At 33.8% G+C, this 22,879-nt stretch overlaps 1 protein-coding gene across 19 annotated transcripts in view; it reads left to right on the top strand.

Moving 5' to 3' along the window:
• BAZ2B (bromodomain adjacent to zinc finger domain 2B) overlaps positions 1-22,879 on the top strand; it is a 375,589-nt gene that overhangs the window by 192,600 nt on the left and 160,110 nt on the right. The window contains exon 1 of one of the 19 annotated variants that reach the window (XM_082629872.1): positions 7,394-7,648. The exons of the other annotated variants lie outside the window; for them this stretch is intronic. The gene's annotated coding sequence lies outside the window, so the exon portion shown is untranslated. Of the gene's footprint in view, positions 1-7,393; positions 7,649-22,879 lie in introns of those variants that run through there. 19 annotated transcript variants of the gene reach the window in all.

Below are 22,879 nucleotides of genomic sequence, written 5' to 3'. Positions count from 1 at the left end.
CTAGCCATCTTTGCCTTTCAAAAAACTCCTATATACTTTTCAAGGCCTACTTAAGATGTTAGCTTTGCATGAAGTCTTTTCTGATATCCTCAGTTAACTTTGCTCCTATAGTACTATATTTCTATTGCTTTCATGGCACATACTGTATTTCATGTATTTGTCTTAGACTTCCACGGTGATAAGTACTTTGTCTATTCATCTGTATTGCCCATATAGCATTTAACATAATGTCTTATATAAGGTAGGCAAACTGCTAACTAAAATAATTTAATTGAAGATAACATATTAGTTAAATCCAAGTTCACCAATTAGACCTATTTGGGGAAAGATCAATTTGAATTAGAAAAAAAATGCTTAATTATGTAATTTTATCTAGTGTTCTTACTTTAAAACAGTATAGAAAAACTAAATTATGGGTGGGTTTCTATTTAGCGATCTTTACAACTTGCTTTGATGAATAGTAAACTTTATTTGTGATCAGTATAACAGTTGTTCAGTTCACTTTTAGACTCTTAAGTTAAAATTCCCTTAAATCAGGTTTTCAAACTGTACTCTGAGGAATCGTATGAGTTGGTTCTGTTGAGATGTGTTGGCTACTGCTGGGTGCTTCCTCTGCCCCAAAGAGCAGCCTTTTATTTCTTTTTTAGTATACAGGGCTTCTTCACAGGATTTTATTTAAGAAAGGATTCTTTTGCTGAAGTAGTTTAAAATAATTGCTAAGACTGTATAATACTTCAATTTTATCCATTTATTTAATATTTTCTAAGATCTAAGAAAATACATTATTCCCACCTTCTTATTTTTTTGTATTACTACAAATTTAAAATCTGTAGTCCATGTGAATACGAAACTTCAGATAATTAAGCAAATAGTAGGTAATGGGCTTTGAACATGACAAATAGTTTATTCTCCGAATATTCTGAATTTTAATATGGACTTTTGAGGAGTTATTAGAATATCAGGAGTTACTGGAATTGATATACAAATTGTTAGGTAGGCTAAGGAGTTCTCTAGATCATGGCTTCTTAAAATTTAATGTGCATAAGATTCTGATTCATTTGGTCTGGGCTAGTGCTTGAGATTCTTTATTTCTAACAAGTAGTTTCAGCGTTGCTGGTCTGTGGACTACAGTTTGAGTAGCAAGGAGCTTATAACCTTCCAAAGCCTATCACCACATTTTATTAGGATTTCATCCTTTGCCTTAGTGAAAGTAGGTTTTCGGGATTGCCATAGACATTTTTTTAGCTGTCTGTTTCCCTACAGACTGATTTATATTTTGCCATTTTAATAGAAATTTCTGGGGTTTTAGGGAAATACTTCGTGTGTGGATTAATGATTGCCCTGTGATTATGTAGTTCTTTGTTTAAAATTATCCTGCACTATTTTTAAAATAGTTAGCCTTGAGAACTATTAGACTGTCAGTGGCAACTTTCAGAGAATTTAAGTTTGATAAGGAATATCTGTTTGGTTTACTTTTCTAATAAAACTGTAATATTTATTGACTTTTGTTATTTTGCAGGATATTGTTTGAGGTTAGATATTAAGTTGTTATGAAAATAAAAATAGGAAACAGTTTTGTTTGGCTAAAGTTGCTTTAGCTGGTATAAGTACTGCTTTTAAAAAAAACTATTATAATCATGAATTAGTAGCAATTGTATACCACAGCAGGCTAGGCTGTTAATTTTATCTGTAGTACATGTGAACTGAAAACTTAATTTGTGTAAATGGACAACCAATAGGACAGATAGTCATTTAGTTAAATAGCTTATACTCAAAAAGATATAAATCAATTCTGAGGGACATTAATGCTTTTCTTTAAGACATATATATCAAATATTTTCATAGTCTTTTGGGCTTTTACAGAAAATTGTAATAACTAAATCATAAATTTAAGTCATAAATCTTTAAGAAAATTCTCAAAATTGCTTATTTTTGATAAATGGAAATTAGTGATTAACTTTGTAGACCAGAACAGCAGAGCATTTTGGGGGGAAAAGTTATGATTTTTATCTAAAAACATGGTTATTATATCAGCCTTACATTATTTCATCTACTAATTGTCAGTAGTGAGAACTGCTGGAAGAATTACATTATTACAAAAGTGCCTTTAAAATATATTATTATTTTCTTATTTCTTAAGTAAGGACTAATATTGCTATAAAAGTTTTTATATGGAATTTATGTCAAATGTTGATAAAAGTTTTCTTCAAACCTGATTCAACAATTTTGTATAGAAATAAACCTCCTTTGTTTCTTCTGGTAGCATCCATTGATTTTTTTTTTCCCAAGGATACATTAATAGTGCTGATAGAAGCAGAACAATTGGAATTTACATTAAAAATAAATGTGATGAATAAAAAGCAGTACTCTATATAATAATGTTATAGTCTTGATTTTTCTTTACCAAAGTTCCGAAATCTAAAGGACAAAAATACTGACAAGGTCAAGAAAAAATGAAAGAAAGAACAAACGATGCAAAAAGAAAATGACACTGGGGTCTTGGTTTAATACATATGTATTCCAGGTTGATGGTTGATTTCATTAGCAAATCTCATTGTTATGCAATGTCTGTTCTTCTGCAGCAAAATGAATATTGTATTTTTACAGGCTCTGTGTGTATCTATTATGTTACAATAAATGAAAAAATATATATGTGTAGCTTTCTTTGGTTTACTCTTTTCAGTTTGTCTTTTAGAAAAAGAGAGAAAATTGAATTATATTCTTTCTTTTGTTATTAAATTTATTCAAAGCTTTTCAATTTATATTATAGCTATATTTCCTACTTTTGTTCCCTGAAATAAACAATTGTAAGGTGGTTAATAAAGTAACCATTTAAATTATCCTATAACTTTTTACATGAATAGACTATAATCTTGATTTAAGTTGATAATTAATATGAGGTTAACCATAAGCTTTCTAACATTTTTAAATGTTAGGATGGGTTTTCTTATTGCAAGAAGAATGTTAAGCAAGTGTACATATTATGCCAAATGTAAATACTACTACCCTTTGCAATAGCAAAAATTGTATGTTGAGATTACTATAGTTAGATTTCAATTTTCATAAAATAGGAAGTTCAGAAATAACAAATTTCAGTGGCTCCACATTGGAAGAGTTCATTTAATCAGGTAAAAGACTGCATGACTCTTAGGGTTATGTATATGAATTCAAATGTGGATCAAACTGTACTGGACACAATTGTCATTTAATTTTAGTCATTTTGAGGTCTGACAATAATTTACAAAATCTATTTGGCTTTTGGTAGTGTTATCAAAAGTTGTCATAACTAAAATTCTTTTGACAAGCTTGAAAATAGAAAAGCCCAAGATTTGATTTAATATAGGTTGATTGTATATCATTTAGAAATTATCTATATAATAAAAATTGGGGACTTCCCTGGTGGCACAGTGGTTAAGAATCCGCCTGCCAATGCAGGGGACACGGGCTCGAGCCCTGGTCCAGGAAGATCCCACTTGCCGTGGAGCAACTAAGCCTGTGCGCCACAACTACTGAGCCTGTGCTCTAGAGCCCGCGAGCCACAATTACTGAGCCCGCATGCTGAAACTACTGAAGCCAGCACCTAGAGCCCGTGCTCCGCAACAAGAGACGCCACCGCAATGAGAAGCCCGTGCACCGCAACGAAGAGTAGCACCCACTCGCCGCAACTAGAGAAAGCCTGCGCGCAACCACGAAGACCCAACGCAGCCAAAAATAAATAAATAAAAATAAAAATTGGCCTTCCGGTTCACTTGATGCAATCATAATAAATAACTTGTTTATGTTGGACAAACATGAGCTGTTATAAATATGTACAGCAGTTTATTAATGCACCATCTTAATTTAATTTGTACTTATAATGTTTACATTTTATTGTTCACAATGGGTAATACAAAATAAGAAATTTCAAAATCTAGTAAGGGAGATCCCTAAAATAATTAGAGAGTAATACAGAGCTAAATCATGTGGAGAAAGAAGGTTTTCTGGGCTCAAATAGTTAGGCTCTGAGTGAGGGGCCTCCTGAAAATGATGAGATCTAAGCTGATAGTGTGGTAAGGAAGAAATGGGAAACAACATAAACAAACTGGTAGGTAAGAGAACATAACCTTGGCATCTTTGGGAGACAGCGAAGAGACCAACACAACTGTAATGGAATATATTTGCTACTACTCATTTATTTTACCCCACATGAAAATTAGATTGTAGCGTGGTTAAATTTTAGTCGTATTCAGTCCAGATGTATGGTGTGTTGAGGTGCTACTATTGTGGACCTTGTTTTATCTTGTATAATAAAATGGGAAATAGGAAATTGCTTTTATATTAATTTTACTGTCTTTCTCCCCCAACAATAATATGAAAAGTAAATGCTGCAAAAATATGCCAAGATTCATGCTCTAAAATAAATTGAAATTGGTGCAGACTGTCTGAGAAGGTAGGAATCTAGAAACTCTAAGTCAGATTTCTCTACCGTAGTTACAAATACCAAACTGAGGAGGAATGTAAATCATCAGAGATTGGGCTCCCAGGCTGTTGAACTGAGCAGGATCATGGAAGGTCAACAAAGAGGAAGAGAGGAACTGTTTTAAGTTAAAAAGAGAGATCCCTTTTAAGTGTCTGGACCTATCCTACCAATGTCTTCTCCTTGATCTGGAACCACAGTTATCACTTGCATGTCCGTTTTATTTACTCATCCAGCAGAAGAATCTGCATTTAGAAAATGAAATATGAAATTGGAATATGAAAGTGGACTGTGAATTTAACAAAAGATGCTGGGGATTGTTAGTGTTTGTTTAAAGATCCCAATTAGGTACATAGCTTCCTAGAAAGTTGGCTCATTTTCTGGGTAACCTTTCATGATGTTATGATCCCAACTTGCCCCGAAGAAAGGGTGAAAGGAATTTCATATGAAATTTGTTATTTAATCTCTGTAAAGATGCTGTTGAGAAAATTATTTTTTTGTCCAGGGTTGCATTATTGAAAAGTATGAAGATATTTCTCTCAGTTCTAAGTACTAGGGAAAGCTTTGGTGCTTATTTGTAAAATGCAGTTTATACAGAATGAGAATTTTATAATTTGATCTTGTTTCCCACTTTACTTTGATTGCTAGGAAGCTCAGAGCTGAACCACTCACATCTTAGAGTTATGCAAGGCCTTTATGACAGGCGTTTCTATGTTCCAGCTTTACTTTGTGTTTCATCTTTCTTGCTTCCGTTTATTTTCCCTTTATTCATATTAATTTACATTTTGAAAGGTGACTTATGGACATATGTTTTACTAATCATATGTCCATAAGTCACCTTAAGTTATTTTGAAATAAGATGGGATATAAATAACTATGGAAAGCTTCTTTACTGCCAGCAGAATGTAAGCAAATAAATGTAGGAGCCTTTCTCCCTTCTCCTGTCCCCTTTCCTGTCTTTCATTTTCATTTTGCGTGAATTTTTTAAGTCATGGAGGACTAATCTCCTCTGTGGTTCTTAGACCTGCCAGGGGCAAGGGAATCCTTTCTGGAGGTTTTTCCCTGTACAGAACTGCCAGGTATAGTTCGTTGTGCTGAGTGTGCTTTACGCAAGAGTGCCTGACTGCCAGAACAAGTAGAGCTGAAATACATCTAGAGGAGGAAAAGGTTTCCTTTTCTCACGTGTTAGCTCAGAGGGGGTCTTTTTCTAACTCAGAGGGTATCATATTTACCCTGGTTTTCATCCTTGCCCTTTCAACCAAATTGTAAACTCTTACCCTGAGATTTGCTGACGTTTGATAAAAGCTACCTTGAATGAAACAAAATTTCAAATTTATTTTCTTTACTTCTGTATCTTAATTTCATTATCCTTTAAATTTGATCCATATGGGAAACTAAGATAGTCATGGGTCTTTGAAATAATTGAAATAATAGTTTTCTAATTTAAAATTTTGTTTTGTTTCCGTATATGAATTACATAGTCAAAGCTACCTACTTGGTAGGAATTATATCTTAAATTATCTATAAAGGAAATAAGGGCTGTGTCTTGCATTCCAGGTAACTATAGGATATTTGAATTATTTAATTGGACCAAGAAATTCAGCGGAAACTTTTAGTAATAGTTTTCTGAAAATTTGCTATTTCATGCATCATCATAATAAAGATGGTGATTAGCAACTTGCATTAATGGTGTTCAGTATTAAATATGTACTCCTTTCAAATGATACATATTAAATGTTTGTAACATAACCTGTTCTGATATTTTGTATTCTTGGCACAGTCTTGTCTACTTAGGTGTTCTTTTTGTTGTCAGTGATTTTATTGTCACTTTGTTTTGTTTTCTATTGCAATACATTAGAGTTTTATTTTGCAGAGTAAATATACACCTGATTTAAGTTATATAATTTAATGCCTTGATTATATTGCTGTAAAAGGGTCATTAAGAGCTCTTTGCATTAAAATTAAAGCATGCTGTGTTCATAATAGTTAAGGCAGATGCTGGGCCTTAGAATATATAGAATTTTAAAGATAAATGAAATTTTATAGATTAAAAAAATCTCCTAAATATTTTTAAATTAGTGAATTAGTTTATCATTTTGACAGTGTGTTTGTTTTATACCCTTAGTTTAAATCAATCTTCATTCAACTATACTAGAAATTTCAGAGTGAAAAAACAGCAATTTGGAGGAAGAACTCAGGACAGAGAAACTTAATTTTCAAGCTAACAATATGTATTTTTAAATGCTCACAGTTAAATATTTTAGGTTTTGTTTTCTTTTTGAAATATGAATTTTAAATGATGCAGGGAGTAGCTTCAAGTTATGTAAACTTTTTGATTCATATAATCGAGATTTTTTCCCCCAAAGACTGCCACATGAATTATAGTTTTATTTTGCAAGAGCTTGTCTTTATTTATAACTCAGAAACTTCTTTTATCTATTTTCTTGAAGGAGTTGAAATTCAAAGACATGTTCTATAGATAGCAGGTTTTTGAACAGTTAATCTTAGTTTCTTTTCAAACCTTGTTAGCTAGTGTTGCCTTGTTTTTAAATTTACCTGCCGAGAAGTAATTTTTAAAACCTACTTAAACAGATTCGTTTCTCAAGCATTCCTTATTATAAACTGTGTGCTTTCACATGTCAGGAATAAACCCTCCTTAAAAAAGGAAGAAAGATAGAACTCTTTATTATCTGTTTTGACGTTAATAAAATTAAGAAAAGAAAGATTGAGACATCAACCTCACCTGGCTTAGTTTTGTCACGTGAGCATTCACGGTTACTGGTGATCTAAGTGCTCCACCTGCCTTTCAGTTTGTTTACCAGGAAATCAAGATGTGTAAACTGCAGGAAGTACTATTTGACCCTCTCCGACAGTATCTCATTACAATAATTGCTAATCTCTGAATAAGACAGCCATGTTTTGTGAGTAACTGAGAGAGAGAGGTTGTGTTAGGTAGATTTTAGGTGTTTCAACAAATAAAGCATTGTAAATGCTTACTTGGATTATGTTTTCATGATAGCTTCTGATAAAAGACATATGGTGACCTTTAGGGTCAGCAAAGCTAGGACACAATAGTAGGTATTCTTTCATGCCTTTTAACTGAAAAATATCACGGCTTGTTGTTTTGGAGTGCTGTCACTGCTCTGAATCGAAAGGATAATGGCTACTTCCTGATTAAACCCACTCTCCACAGTAAGCTGTTAATGTTATACTGTATGTCTTTTTCTCCTGTAAATGCAATAGTATTTTGTGTTTTCTTTACTTTTTATCATTGTCTTTTCTTAGATATATCTGTTGTAAGTAATTCCTGAAGTTGAAGTTTACAATTAGAGTAGAAACTACTGTTTTAAGTTTGGAGGATTTTTTTTTTTAATGAAAAAGTATTTTTGTTTGGTATTAAATCCAACCTTCTCATATACTTACGGTAGATTTTGGTTAAAGAAATTAGCTTTTAAAAAAGACATTGAAATGATAAATTATATTAAGCTGTCACTTTCTTGACACTCTAAGCAACATTTTAAAAATAACTTATGTAGTAAATCAGATTAATTTTTTCAGGGAATATTTGGGTAAACTAATTTTATTTTTATTGAATACATTTCATAAATCTATTTAAATATATTGTCAGGATTATTGATAATTGTTTTAATTATTAAATTAAATTATTATTCTTAAATTAATTATGAGATCCCGGTGATGTAAAAACAATATTAAGTACTCAGAATATAAGAAGGGGAATAATGAGCTTCTTAGTTTTAATCCTAAAGCTGGCAGTCACTCCATCTGTGGTCTTGGGACAATCATTTAAACTGCTTCCCTTGGTTTTCTTGTCTACTGTTCATATGTGTGCTAAGTAAAATGAATGTTGTTTTTCTTTATGGTAGTACAAAGTGTAAAGAAAATAATTATTCATAAGTATTTTATAAAATGGACAACTGACCCTGAACATAGAATAGGAAAAGATTTAGGAGTCACAGTAGACAAGAAAATAATAGAAAAATTATTTCTATTGTAAAATAGTGGAAAGTAAAGTTTAAAATAAACACCATATAACTGCCCTTTTAATTTCAACAAAATTGTTAGTTTTGCTAAATCCCTAATATAACATTACCAGAGGATTCTACATATTGTTGGGTACATGACTAAAATGAGAAGTAGAAAGCTTGGAGGTGATTTAGTAAAGAGTCACAAATATACTTAAATTATTTAACTTTTTCTCAAAAGTCTTCTTCCTGGAAATGAAATTATTTAGAGTAGAGGGAAGAAGATGTGTATATATTATAGGCCTATAAGTATAGTTCACCTAAAAAGTAAGATGTTTAATTTTTAAACTCTAGTATTAGGCATCCTGGTTATATTTTAAAATACTATGAAATTATTAAACACTGAAGGCAGCTACTGAAGATGGTCATAGAACCTAACATTCAGAAATATTTTAAAAATATTCTGAGATAATGTAAATACTTTTGCTGAGAGAGTTAAGGTAACTTCTTTTGCAAAATGATTATCAAAGATATTTTAGGTAACTCGATAATTTATTTTATTGGTCATTCTAAGGAGATTCCAAAGATTATATTTAATGAATATTCCAACTTGGTCAAGTTATTGAAGTAGGACTTATAATAGTGCCTCTGTTTAATTTGGGTTTTTTTGTTTATTTATTTATTTATTTATTTATTTTTGCTGCATTGGGCCTTTGTTGCTGCGCGCGGGCTTTCTCTGGTTGCGGTGAGTGGGGGGTACTCTTCGTTGCGGTGTGCAGGCTTCTCATTGTGGTGGCTTCTCTTGTTGAGGAGCACGGGCTCTAGGCGCGCGGGCTTCAGTAGTTGTGGCACGTGGGCTCAGTAGTTGTGGCTTGTGGGCTCTAGAGCGCAGTCTCAGTAGTTGTGGCACACGGGGTTAGTTGCTCTGCGGCATGTGGGATCTTCCTGGTCCAGGGCTCGAACCCATGTCCCCTTCACTGGCAGGCGGATTCTTAACCATTGTGCCACCAGGGAAGTCCTGTTTAATTTGTAATAGCAAATAATAGATGTCACTTATTGAATACTTAATATGTGCAAACTACTGGGCTAATTTTATTGTAGGAGAAGCAAACTTTTAACTTTACCCTCTTAGAGTTCTATTTGGCAGGGCCTGAGAATTAAATTGAGGTAAGATAGATCAACAGGAGAAAAGCATACACCTTTATTTAATACAAAGTTTTGTGTGAAACGGAGTCTGCAAAAGGAATGAAGACCAAACAAATGGTGAAATCTACTTGTTTTATGTTAGGTTGACCAAAGAGAGGCAATTGTGGAAAAGTGACTAAGCTATTTGGGGAGACTAAAGGAAGATAAGAATTATTTTAACAAGGTCTGTTTGTTGAGAATTCTCTCAGTCTCAACTTTTCCTCTTTGATGATAAGAATGTTACTTTCCGTCTGGTATAGGGAGGACATCTTTCGTATAGTAATTTCATTTCCTGCTTTTAAGAGAAAGAAGGAAGGTCAGTGTTTTTCTTGTATTTGCTGTTTTTCAAGTGCCTTTAACTCAAAACAGTCAGTATGCCAGAGCAGCGTATTTTGAAGAAGCATGTTCTGAATTCCTTCATTATCATCTTATTTTACATTCATGATAATCACATGAGGTATAGGTAGTATCATTACCCCCATTTCTACTGATAAGGAAATAGCTGTAGAGAATTTAAATGATTTCATCAATGTCCTTTAGTCAATAAGTGCCAGAGCCAGACCAAAATCTCTAACAAAATCTAGAAAGAACTCAGTCTTCAGTGTCATGCCTTTAAGCATTGTGTTTATATTTCGGAGATAATAAAGGCGCTAAAGCCTTTGATTTAGATGGGGTTCTTTTTCAGCAGTTTATCAAATATTAGAGTCCTTACTAAGTGTCAGACACTATAAGTACATTCTGTGATAGTAATGGAAAGCAAAATAAAATCCCTTGTTTCACAAAACTTACAGTTTAGTGGAAGAGGCAAAAATATAACAGGCTATTATAGTACAATGTGATAACTGATATAATAGGGGTAAGTGCAAGATACTAAAGGTGACACAAAGAAGTTCTAATGTCTTCTTTTATTTATATACTTAATTTATATTTGGGGTGCTGTTCTAGGGATATATAAGTAAATAAAATTTTCAAACGTCTCTGCTCTTGTGGAACGTATATTGGGGTGGAGTCAACAGTAAGCATAATAAATAAGTATATAGCATGTTAGAAGGTGACAAGTGTTATGGAGGAAAGAAAAAGTAGAGAAGGGTAAGAAGGCTGTGGTGGTGATGAGTTGGGTGATGTATGAGCAACGATCAAGAAAGTAAAGTATGCAGATATCTTTGGGAAGAGCCTTCCAGGTAGAGGACTCAAGGCAAAAGCATACCCGGTGTGTTCAGAGTAATGATTGGAGTAGAGTGAGGGAGAAGGGAGAGTAGGACGTTTTGACAGAGGTAATTGGGGCTTTACAGAGCACTGTAGGGACTTTAAGGAGCCATTGCGGGCTTTTGGTAAATCTGGCTTATATTTGTAAAGGTTCACTCCACTTGCTATGTTGAGAATAGATGGTAGGGAGGCATTGACCACCAGTTAGAAGTCTCTTAGAATAATCTGATTGAAAAGTAGTGGCTTAGGTAAGGCTGGTAGTGGTTAAATTCTGGATGTTTTTAAGGTTCAACCAAAATGTTTTCTGATGGATTGGATGTGGGATACGAGAAAAAGAGAAGGCCAGATGACTCCAAGGTTTTTTGCTGAGCAACTAGAAGGATGGCGTTGCCATCAACTGTGAGATGGGGACGGTTTTCATAGGGAGTAGGTTTGGGATAGGGATGGACAATCAGGAGTTTGGTTTTGGACGTGGTAGATTTTTAAGTGTTTAATAGATATGCGAGTGGAAATTGTGGGAAGATTTTCCAGAGGAGATACCATCTAAATTGAGGCTGAAGAATGAATTGGTGGTGATTTATGATGAACTTTGACAGCATTCTTTATACACTTAAATGAATCGGCTTTTTCTACTTTTACATATTTACAAACTAGAGTAACATCTAAACATCTAAAAAATAATAACATTTAAAAGTAATAAAATTGTTTATCTCAACAAATTATTCTAAGTAGTTAAGTTTTCAGAGTATTTCAGTAGCTACTATATTCATGAGTTGTGCTGGGTGCTTTTACATATATTGATTCTCACCATAATGCTGTAAGGTGAGTTTTATTTCCATTTTACATTTGGAGAAACTGAGTCTGGAGGAGATTACAATTGCCTAAGGTCATTGATATATTAGGTGATGGGTCTGGATTCAGATCTAGGTCTTTGGATTGTATTGTCCATGCTCCTTATTTTAAAAATGTATATTTTTAACCTTGCAAAGTTTTAGACATTTGTTTAAGGTCTCAAGGAGTTGTCTTTTTGAGCATTAGTTATTCTGTATTGTAGCATAATGATACCCTTGAGACATAAGATTTCTAGATTCTTGGTCATGGAGTCAAGCCATTTCTTGGTCTTTTTTAAGTTCCTACACAGCTTTCAGTACAGTTTCCTATTACAGATACTCTCTCCATTCCTGGCCCTCATTCCCATGTGTAGTGCTTAATATGTGCTTAGAAATTTACAGCTGCTATCATCATCATCTTTATCCCTCTTTCTAATATGCTGTGACCTTGGGAATCTCAATCCAAGCTTGTTGGATCATGTGTAAATTATAAAGCCTCAGAGATTAAGGGTATGAGGACTTCCCAATTAATGAAGAATGAGTTTTAACTCATTTATTTTGTCTGATGGAAACCATTTTTTGTTTCCTTCTCTTTATTGACTGTTTTCTGGGGAAGTGAATTTGATAAATAGCTGTACTTCTGGCTGGAAAAGCAATATTCTCTGAGATGCCAATGGGTATTTTCACTGTAAAAGTGAACATAAGTCATTCTACTTTGGTGGGGAATAGAAATATAGTTGTTCATTGAAATAGATTTACTTTTGAGGTAATGATGCCATATTTTAAAAACTTAAACCTTTTGCCTTTAGAACAAAATACGTTATTTCTTAAATTTCATGTGAGCTAATACTCTTTACATTTATGATATGTTTTCAAAGACATACTTAAGAGCAAATCATTCAGACATTCTGCAGGAAAGAAATATTTTAGCAAACACATATTATGTATTTCTTTAAGTACCAATTAAAAAAAGAAAACCCTGCTGTGGATTAAAATAGCCTATAAGCCTCAAAGGTCATTTTAAGCATATATTAATTTTCTACATAGGTAGAAAATTTACCTAGCCTTTGTATCTCTGTTCTATAAGTATATAACTTTATCCCAAGTGTGCTATATATATTTCTCAAGTTTTTATGCTATTTTCCAAAGGAATATCATATATATATATATATTCATTCTTTCTGTTCTTTTCTCTAAAGTCTTCCTTCTCTCTCATCATTATACCCCAAATTCTTATGTATAATTTATTTTAAGATCACTATAATTATTAAATAAGATTTTTAAGTAAACAAAACTTTTGGTTGGCCCCCAAACACCTTTTTTTATTATAACTAAATTATCTGTGTAATTTCATATTTTATTTAATCCTGTTCAGGATTAAATGTATATATCCTGTACATTTCTACTTAGACATAAAAATATTTGTATATATGTTAAATGTGTATTCCTTACCTTTTTTTTTTTTTTTTTTTTTTTTGCGGTACGCGGGCCTCTCACTTTTGTGGCCTCTCCTGTTGCGGAGCACAGGCTCCGGACGTGCAGGCTCAGCGGCCATGGCTTACGGGCCTAGCCGCTCCGCGGCATGTGGGAACTTCCCGGACCAGGGCACGAACCCGTGTCCCCTGCATCGGCAGGGGACGTCCTTTCAACCACTGCGCCACCAGGGAAGCCCTCACCTTTTTTATTTTTTGTTTGGATGGTATCTTATCTTTAATTCATTTGGGGAAAAAGAAAAATGATTGGTCAAACAGAATTTTCTGTTATAAGTATCCTACTACCTATTTTTAATATTTATAAAACTAAGTCTATTACATCCTTGATTCATTGGAGTGCCCAGGGAATGAGTATTCTGATTATTTTTTCCCAGAAATAACAGTTGTTATTGAAATTCTTACTTGATATGTGCAAGTGTAAAATTGAAATATTTTTTGATAATTTGAAGATGATGGAGGGCTGTTGGATTCTGATTTGAGAATTTCAGCTACTACTAATCTCGTTTGGTAAAAAAAAAAATACAAACAAATATTAAATATGAGTCTTGATTTGATAATTTGAGCAACTAATCTTGTTTTGTAAACAAGGCATAATCAAATATTAAATGTGTAATAGTAATTTAAAAACACCAGAGATTTCAAAAGGAGGATGAAATTAAGTGCTAAATGAGTGATATAAACAAGTAAAATACTATGAGTTGATATTAAGAGAAGGTCATAGAATGATCAGGGAAGGCTTCTTTAAGGAAAAGGGACCTGCGCTTCAATCATTGAAGAGGGACTTTAAACATTAATTGTTATAACATTTTTATTGAGATATAATTTATACACCATACAGTTTACCCATGTAAAATGTACAATCCATTGGTTTTTGGTAAATTACATTATTACATTTTTGAAATGGTGGTAAAAATATATAACATAAAAGTTGCCATTTTAATACTTTTTATGTTTAGAATTCATTGTCATTAATTACATTCAAAATGTTGTGCAAACATCACCACTGTCTATTTCTAAAAATTTTCATCATTCTAAATAGAAACTCTGTAACTGTTAAACACTAACTCCATTTCTCCCTACCCCTGCCCCTGGTAAACTTGAATCTACTTTCTGTCCTGTTGATTTGCTTATTCTAGATATTTCCTATAAGTGAAGTCACATAATATTTGTCCTTTTGTGTCAGGTTTATTTCACTCACTATAATGTTTTCAAGGTTCATCCACGTTATAGCATGTATCCCAACTCCATTGCTCTTTAGGACTCAGTGATATCCCGTTATACATATAAATAAATATTATATATATATATATATACAAATATATAAATGTGTATATATATATATCTCATTTATTTGTCCATTCATCTATTGATGGACATTTGGATGTACAAATATTTGTTCAAGTCTCTGAATTATTTTTGGTATGTATGTACCTTGGAGAAGAATTGCTAGGTCATGTGGTAATTTTATGTTTAGCTTTTTGAGGAACTGTCAAACTGTTTTCCATAGCAAGTGTCTTATCAAGCATTAATTTTTATTTTATTATACTATAGATATACAGTATGTAAAAAATTAGGCTGAATGAATACTGGCTTCGGTAAATACCATATATATTTTTTTAAAGGAGCAAGGAAAGAAAAGAAACAGAAAGCCATGTGTTACACATGAGAAAATGTGTATGTATAAAGAGCTACCTCTTAAAGTGAATTTTAATAAAATAATTAAACCTTCGGGTTGTATGTTATCTCAATATTGCTCTAATAGTTTATAAAACATGGTCACCAAATTTCTATTTCTCAGATCCTAGGCATCTATTATAAATAGATAGGTACAGATATTTCTGTAAGTAGTTAGTGCAATTTAGTTTATTTCTGCCCAATTTTAAGATACTTCTTTTTTAGTTTTTTAGTTGCCTTTTTTGCACTGTAAAGTAAAATCTCCCTTAATTATATTTAACTGGAAAATATTCCAATATATTCTATTTAGTCATTTTATATTTAATTACTTCATATAGTCTAACATTTTATATAAGTCTGAGGCAAAAGACTAGAGGTATTTCAGTTGACATTTAAAAAAATGACTCTCTTAAAGTATAAATTCTGGAATTCAATGTGAGTTAGGAAAACAGTGTTTACCTATCTTTTCATATATCAGTGAGGGACCACTAAGCCAAAAGAAGCTTATTTCATGGGCTTGATAAGATCATATGACTCAGGAAATGGGAAGCAATATTGGGATAGGGAAACTTTTTGACCTAATTACAAATTTCCCTAGGAGAGATATGTAATATCACATGCACACATAGAGTAATGAATCATGCTTGTGAACTCAATATGGAAATAGTAACAGCAGATGTAATGGGTCTTCCTGGTAAGAATATTGGTTAGGATATCAGAGAGGTATTTCTCATCAAGGATGTACATGTGAATATTTGATGCATAGGGAGTTTGAAATAGCCAGCAATTTTGAGAAAATTGACACAAGATAGCTCATGGAATAATTTCTGTTTTCTTTGTTCAAACCTCTGAGACAAATTCCTTAATATTGATTTGAGCTTAGTGAGTCTTTCCACACCTAAGTAGGAACAGAGAACAAGGTTATGGGGTGTCTAAATCATCAACAAGGTTTAGACTTAGGGAAAATCTTTTGGGAAATAATTTTCCACTTGATTAAAACCAAAAAGACAATAGTCTATTAAGTACAGAATTGTGGTAGACTTTTAAATACTTTGAATAACCTACTGAAAATTAAGTAATTAGATAAAATATTTTAAAAAGTTTTTATTGTGGCATTGTTGAGCTAAGGAAGTAAAGAATTTAAAGGGATCAAAAACTAAGTGAGGGCTTCCCTGGTGGCGCAGTGGTTGAGAGTCCGCCTGCCGATGCAGGGGACACGGGTTCGTGCCCCAGTCCGGGAAGATCCCCACATGCTGCGGAGTGGCTGGGCCCGTGAGCCATGGCCGGTGAGCCTGCGCATCTGGAGCCTGTGCTCCGCAACGGGAGAGGCCACAACAGTGAGAGGCCCGCGTACCACAAAAACAAAAACCCAAAAAAACAAACAAAAAAAACTAACTGAAATAGAAATAAGGAGGGGGATTAGAAGACAATATTCTTAAAATGTCCATAGTACATAAAGAGACCTACAGACTGAAAGCAATTCCTATTAAAATCCCAATGGCATTTTTTACAGAAATAGAAAAAAACAATTCTAAAATTCATATGGAACCATGAAAGATCACAAATAGCCAAATCAATCTTTAGAAAGAAGAACAACGTTGGAGGCATCACATTTCCTTATATAAAAATATATTACAAAGCTACAGTGGTCAAAACAGTATAATACTGACATAAAGACAAACATATAGACTAAAGGAACAGAATAGAGGGTCCAGAAATAAATCCATGCATATACAGTCAACTAATCTTCAAAAAGGGTGCCAAGAATATGTGATAAGGAAAACCTAGTCTTTCCAACAAATGGTGTTGGGCAAACTGCATATCCACATACAAAAGAATGAAATTGGACCCTTATCTTATACCATACACAAAAATCAACTCAAAATGGATTAAAGATTTCAATGTAAGATCTGAAGCTGTAAAATTCCTAGAAGAAAACTCAGGGGAAAAGCTTCATGACATTGATCGTGGCAAAGGTATCACGGATATGACACCAAAAGCATTGGCAACAAAAACAAAAATAAATGAGGGAGACTGCATCAAACTAAAAAGCTTCTGCATAGCAAAGGAAACAATTGTCAGAAAAGGCAACCTATGGAATGGGAAAAAATATTTGCCAACTACATATCTGATAAAGTGTTAATCTCCAAAACATATGAGAACTCTTACAGTTCAATAGTAAAAAAACTAATAGTCTGATTTTAAAAATGGGCTAACAACTTGAGCAGACATTACTCCAAAAAAGACATACAAATGGCCAACAGGTATGAAAAAATGCTCAATGTCACTAATTATCAGAGAAATGCAGATCAAATCCACAATGAGGTATTACCTCATACCTTTCAGGGTGGCTATTATCAAAAAAACAAAAAGCAGTGAGTATTGACTAGGATGTGGAGAAATTGGAACCCCGCACACTGTGCGAATGTAGAATGGTGCAGTCACTTTGGAAAATAGTATAGAGGTTCCTCAAGAAATTAAAAATAGAATTAGCATATAATCCAGCAAACTCACTTCTGGGTATTTATCCAAAAGAATTCAGCTCACAATCTTAAAGACATATTACTGCTCCTATATTCATTACAGCACTGTTCACAGTGGCCAAGATATAGAAACCACCTAACTGTCCATCAACAGATGAATAGATAAAGAAAATGTAGTTATATGAATACAGAGAAATAACTATTTGGCCTTAAAAAAAGAAGGAAAATCTGCAATATGCGACAACGTGGATGAACCTTGAGGACATTATGCTTAGTGGAATAACCCAGTCACAGGAAGACAAATACTGCATGATTCCACTTATATAAAATATCTAAAATAGTCAAATTTATTAGAATCAAAGAGTGGGATGGTAGTTGCCAGGGACTGGGGGGAAGGAGAAATGGGGGGTTACTAGACAGTGGGCACAAAGTTTCAGTTAAGAAGGTAAATAAGCTCTAGAGATCTGTTGTGCAGCATTGTACGTACAGTCAACAGTAGTGTACACTTAAAAATTTGTTAAAAGGGTAGATTTCATATTGAGTGTTCTTACGACAGTAAGATAAATTTTAAAAAAAAGAAAAGAGGGTAAAAAAAGACCACCGAAGTCAGCTTTCTTTTCAAGATACTTGCTGCACCCTGGTGATAGGAGTATTTATTAGGTTGTGTAATATTCCATAGTAGAAATCAAATTATCTTGCTATTCTTTTTTTTTTATTAAATATTTATTTATTTACTTGGGTGCATTGGGTCTTAGTTGCAGCATGCGGGATCTTTTAGTTGCGGCATTCAGGATCTAGTTCCCTGACCAGAGATCGAACCCAGGCCCCCTACATTGGGAGCATGGAGTCTTAGCCACTGCACCACCAGGGAAATCCCATCTTGCTATTACTTCTATTTCAAAATATCTCTACTTCCAGTTAGAAACAATATGGTCCCTTTTGAACCTCACTTTTTTTTTTTTTTTTTTTTTTTTTGCGGTATGCGGGCCTCTCACTGTTGTGGCCTCTCCCGTTGCGGAGCACAGGCTCCGGATGCGCAGGCTCAGCGGCCATGGCTCACGGGCCCAGCCGCTCCGCGGCATATGGGATCCTCCCGGACCGGGGCACAAACCCGTATCCCCTGCATCGGCAGGCGGACTCTCAACCACTGCGCCACCAGGGAGGCCCTGAACCTCACTTTTTCAAACTTTTAAGTTCCTTCTTTTTAAAAGTATCTGTACCTTTAGTATAACTAACTGTTATCTACTTTGTCCCTTCTCATTTTTGTTCTTTTATTTATTCTTTTATCATTCAGTTTTAAAAGATTACTGGTCATGTGGTCAGAAGCATCAAACGAATCCTAGACCTAATTTTATTCCCAGTATCTTAGTGCACTGATTGAAAAACACATCTAATTTTCCAAAATCAAATTAATCCCTGATGAACATGTAGACACACACTCAAATAGACTTAATGCCTTAGAACTTTCTGGAACTAGTTTATGTGAAATTCAAATGAAATTTTTTTAGAGATGCCACTGCTTTTTTTCTAGGAAGAATACCTTTCCAAGTCTTAGTTTTCACCTAATAGTTGGAATTAATTTTCTTTCTAGATGTAATTTCTTTATTGCCATTTCTTGAGAGGTTATATTCTAGAGTCTAGTGCTTCTACACTTTTTACATACAAAAAACAAAAGGAAAAACTGTCCAAATAGACTTGGAGGTTGATATTCCAATTTGAAGAATCCTCCCCTTTACTGGTCCAAGTAATGTTTCCTTTCACTTTGAAAGCTTTTCAAGGTCCTCTAAGGAAATATGGTTAGAGTTAGTGTCTCTGTTTGTCTCTGACATATTCTCCGAGTCTTCCACACCTATCAGTTTTTCCAGGATGTTACCCCAGACCTTGTCACCGGTAACCCTATCAGACTGGATGGAGTGGTGTTCAAGGTATGTTTGTGGCCTTTGCCTACTACGCAAACACTGGCCTTATCTAGTGTAACACCAAATGTGGATGAGTCAACAGCTGGGGAGTGTCTTTGTTTGCCTGTTCCTCTTCCCAGATCCCCCTTTTTATCTTCCTTCTTCCAAGATTGGCCAGAATTCCTATTATCTTGTTACTCTATTGTAATGATTTGAATTCTGAATTTTATTACTGAGTCAGCCTAATAAACTTTTTCTAGAGTTCTTAGCAGATTTCTCAAGGTTTTGGGCTTCTCTTCAGTATATCAGGCTACATTTTAGAAGAAAACCTCAATTTTTTGTCCTCAGGAACATTGAGGTCTCCTTGCTGCTATCCAGCTTTTCTTTGATGGCCATCTAGCGTCTGCCAGAAGGCTCTCTTTTCTTATAATTCCAAACTTAATTGGGGACCCCAGGAATCTATGATTTTTCATTACCATAGTTTAGATACTTTATTAGGAGTACCACGACTTCTCTGCTGGCTTATCCTGTAAAGTATCATACTTGATATTGAACGAAGGGTTTGTTTGTGAGTGATGGATTACTTATCAGTCCTACTAATAGTGCCAATTTTTGGACCCTTTAACCTCTTTGGATATTTTATATTGTTAAGATTCTTTTACTTACCTCATTCTTTCCCTTTGCTTTTTCTTACCCTCCTCACATCCTGGGACACAACTTACGGAAGGTGGAAACGGACTCAGTACTCTCAGTTATTCATCTCTAACTCCAAAAGGAAAGTTTTTAGGATCTCAAAAATTGGGAAGTGGAGAACAGCACATGGGTGGTAATGATGTTTCCCTTGCTGGCCCTGTATTATAATAAATATATAGTTCGTAAAAGGCAGGTCCTGTTTTCTAAACTGTAGCCTAAGTATTAACAGTATCCTTTCTGAAGGTTGGGGTGTTTCCTGAAACAGGCCTATCTGGTTCTTTGTGGAATTACTGCCTAAGTACTGGGAGATATTCCTCCACCTAATAAACAGCTTATAGAAGTCTATATCTATCTTCCCTCTCTGGAAGCTTTTCTAAAATCTTTATTGCCTAAGAAGATTGGTTTGTTCTAATCTGTGTATTTCATTAATCATTCTGTAGACATGATATTGAAACTGAACTTTATGGATATTCAGTTATCTTAGTATAATATGGCAAATTGCAATTCGAATCTCTTGAATATCTGGGACAATAGGTTCCATTGCTAGGTCCAGTTACCCTCCCATCCTCCTGGCTCCCTCTGTGTGTGGGTGAGGTGGAGCCTGAAGAAGTGATAGACCATGGTAAGGGCTACCTGGTAAGGGATTTGTGGGTAACCATAGAGCCTTACCCAGATAGTCACTTGTCCTTGTAGAAACTTTTTTGGAGGAGTGGTGGTCCCATTTCCCTACTTCCTTTCAATATGCCTAGTGTATATGTAAAACTCAGTTTAAATAATCTACTTATAGGACATACAAGCCAGCGCCTATGAGAGTTCTTTGAGAAGGAGTGGAAGGAGAGATCCTTGGTTTGGATTTCTCTGTCCTTACTATGATAGGAAGATGGCTGGAAGTTTTCATACCTGCCCTTGTTACCAATCACCCTGAACGCTCACCTGGATACAGGGTAGACAGTCTGTAATATTTATTTAGCTTATGCATATATACCTATTTAGAACCTTTGTGTAACAGTAAAGCCAATTATAGAAGCTCCCTTTACATGTATTTGCTGTTATGAATTATTTGCTGTATACAATTATTTACTGTATGAATTATTCTGTTTTTATTTTCCCACTTGGCTTTTGGACTTTAAGATGATGAATATTTTTATTTTTTTCCTATTTTCTCATGGTGCTCTTCTTTTCCAGGCTGTCTGTATATTTTTCCTACTCTTCTTGTACTCATCTTAATCCCTCTCACCACCTCATTTTAGCAGATCTTTTTCTTTTTTTCTTTCCATTTTAGTCAGACTTATAGCACCCTTAATATTAGTAATATTATATACCAGGCCAACAGTGCAGTCAACACTAGTTGATTGTTATTTTCATTTGAACCCCCAGATTGATATTATCTAGTAATGTTGAACTGAAGCTTTGTAAAGCACTGTGGCAATGATTCTCAACCCTCCTTGCCCATTAAAATCTCCTAGAGAGCTTTCTAAAATTATTAATGCATAGCATAGCCCCCATCCCCAGAGATTCTGATATAATTGGTCTGGAATTGGGCTCTGCATGTATATAAATATTTTTAAGATCCCCCAGGTGATTCTAATATATAGCCAGGATTGAGAATCATTGCATTAAAGAAAGTCTAGGGTAAAACTTTTTGTAGTAAAAAATTCATTTAACAGTAGATATTTGAAAACCTAGTAGTTGAAGGCACTATGCCAAATTCTCTTCTACTGTGAAATAAATCATACACTCCTTTGTTTCACTAGATTCTAAATTAAGATTTTTTCAATTGGTCAAATTTTCTCTAAGTAGATGAGTCCCTTCATTTGTAGTAGCTTATTACTTTTATCTGTGGCTATTTTGTAAATCATTTTCATAATGTTACTCCTCCTGTTCATCAAGATTTAAAATAAATTGATAGTGTTTATATAATAAACATATAGCTTTGTAAATCAAGTTCTGTTTACTAAGGCAGATTTTGAAACGTTTTTGCTATCTGTGTCTTTGTTTAAAATATAACCTTTATATAAGATTGAAGAGTAGACCCAAACAAATTTATGTGAAACTTTGTTAGAGGAATATTCTAGACCTGTACTTTTATGTATTTGTATATAGTATTTTATATTTATATGAAAAAGTATCTTATTGTGTAAGCTGAGTGGAATCTCATTTATCTATCCTCTATGGGACTCCAATATACGTCTTAAGAGAGAGATGTTCAGTGAGATTCATAAAGCAAATGTGACTCAACTGACCCCAGGGTGTTGCTATGTTTTAAGTAAGGTAAAATTAGCTAACAAAAATGAACTAGTAGACCCTAACTCCTTACCTTAGTGAATTTGAGAAGTTTGGTGTAACTATGGAAAAGAGTTTATTGGCACAAATAGGTCACATGAATGGCAAGTTACATTTTTTTTTCTTTTGGTTTCAACAGTTTATTAAAATTCAGAAATGAGGACTAGGTGCCAACAGAAGACATTCTGTACTGTGTGCTTTACAAGTCAGGTTTCTTGAATGATAGGGTAAATTACTAATCAAGAGTGATGCTTTTCCTTTAATTTTCACATTTATAGTATATTTATAATATACTTAGACAAAGTTAAAACAAAGTATAGACATTTATTGTATTCAATTTACTTGACCAGTTTGTGGAAACTTTTTGAAGAGATTTTCTGATTTACTTTTTTAGGTGAATGAATTTTTGGAATTAAAGAAGTCTTCAGCTATATATTCAACAAATATTCTTTGAACACATTCTATGTGCCAGGACTATTCTAGGCTTGTGAAGATACGGTAGTGAACAAAATGGATATATTAGTCAATAGTCTTGTGGGGGAGTCAGACAAATAAGAAAAATAAATGAAATATTTTAGATGGTAATAAGTGCTAAGGAGAAATGGTGCTGGTGATGTAGTGCTGATTTTTAAATAATATGGCCAGGAAAGGCCTCATGGAGAAGGCAATGTGACAGGACATTTGAGCATTCCGAA

This window comes from Mesoplodon mirus, assembly GCF_964341445.2.
Source record: "Mesoplodon mirus genome assembly, chromosome: 8".
NCBI lineage: Eukaryota > Metazoa > Chordata > Mammalia > Artiodactyla > Ziphiidae > Mesoplodon > Mesoplodon mirus.
Note: the sequence above shows the minus strand (reverse complement) of the source record. Positions and strands in the feature narration are given on the sequence as shown.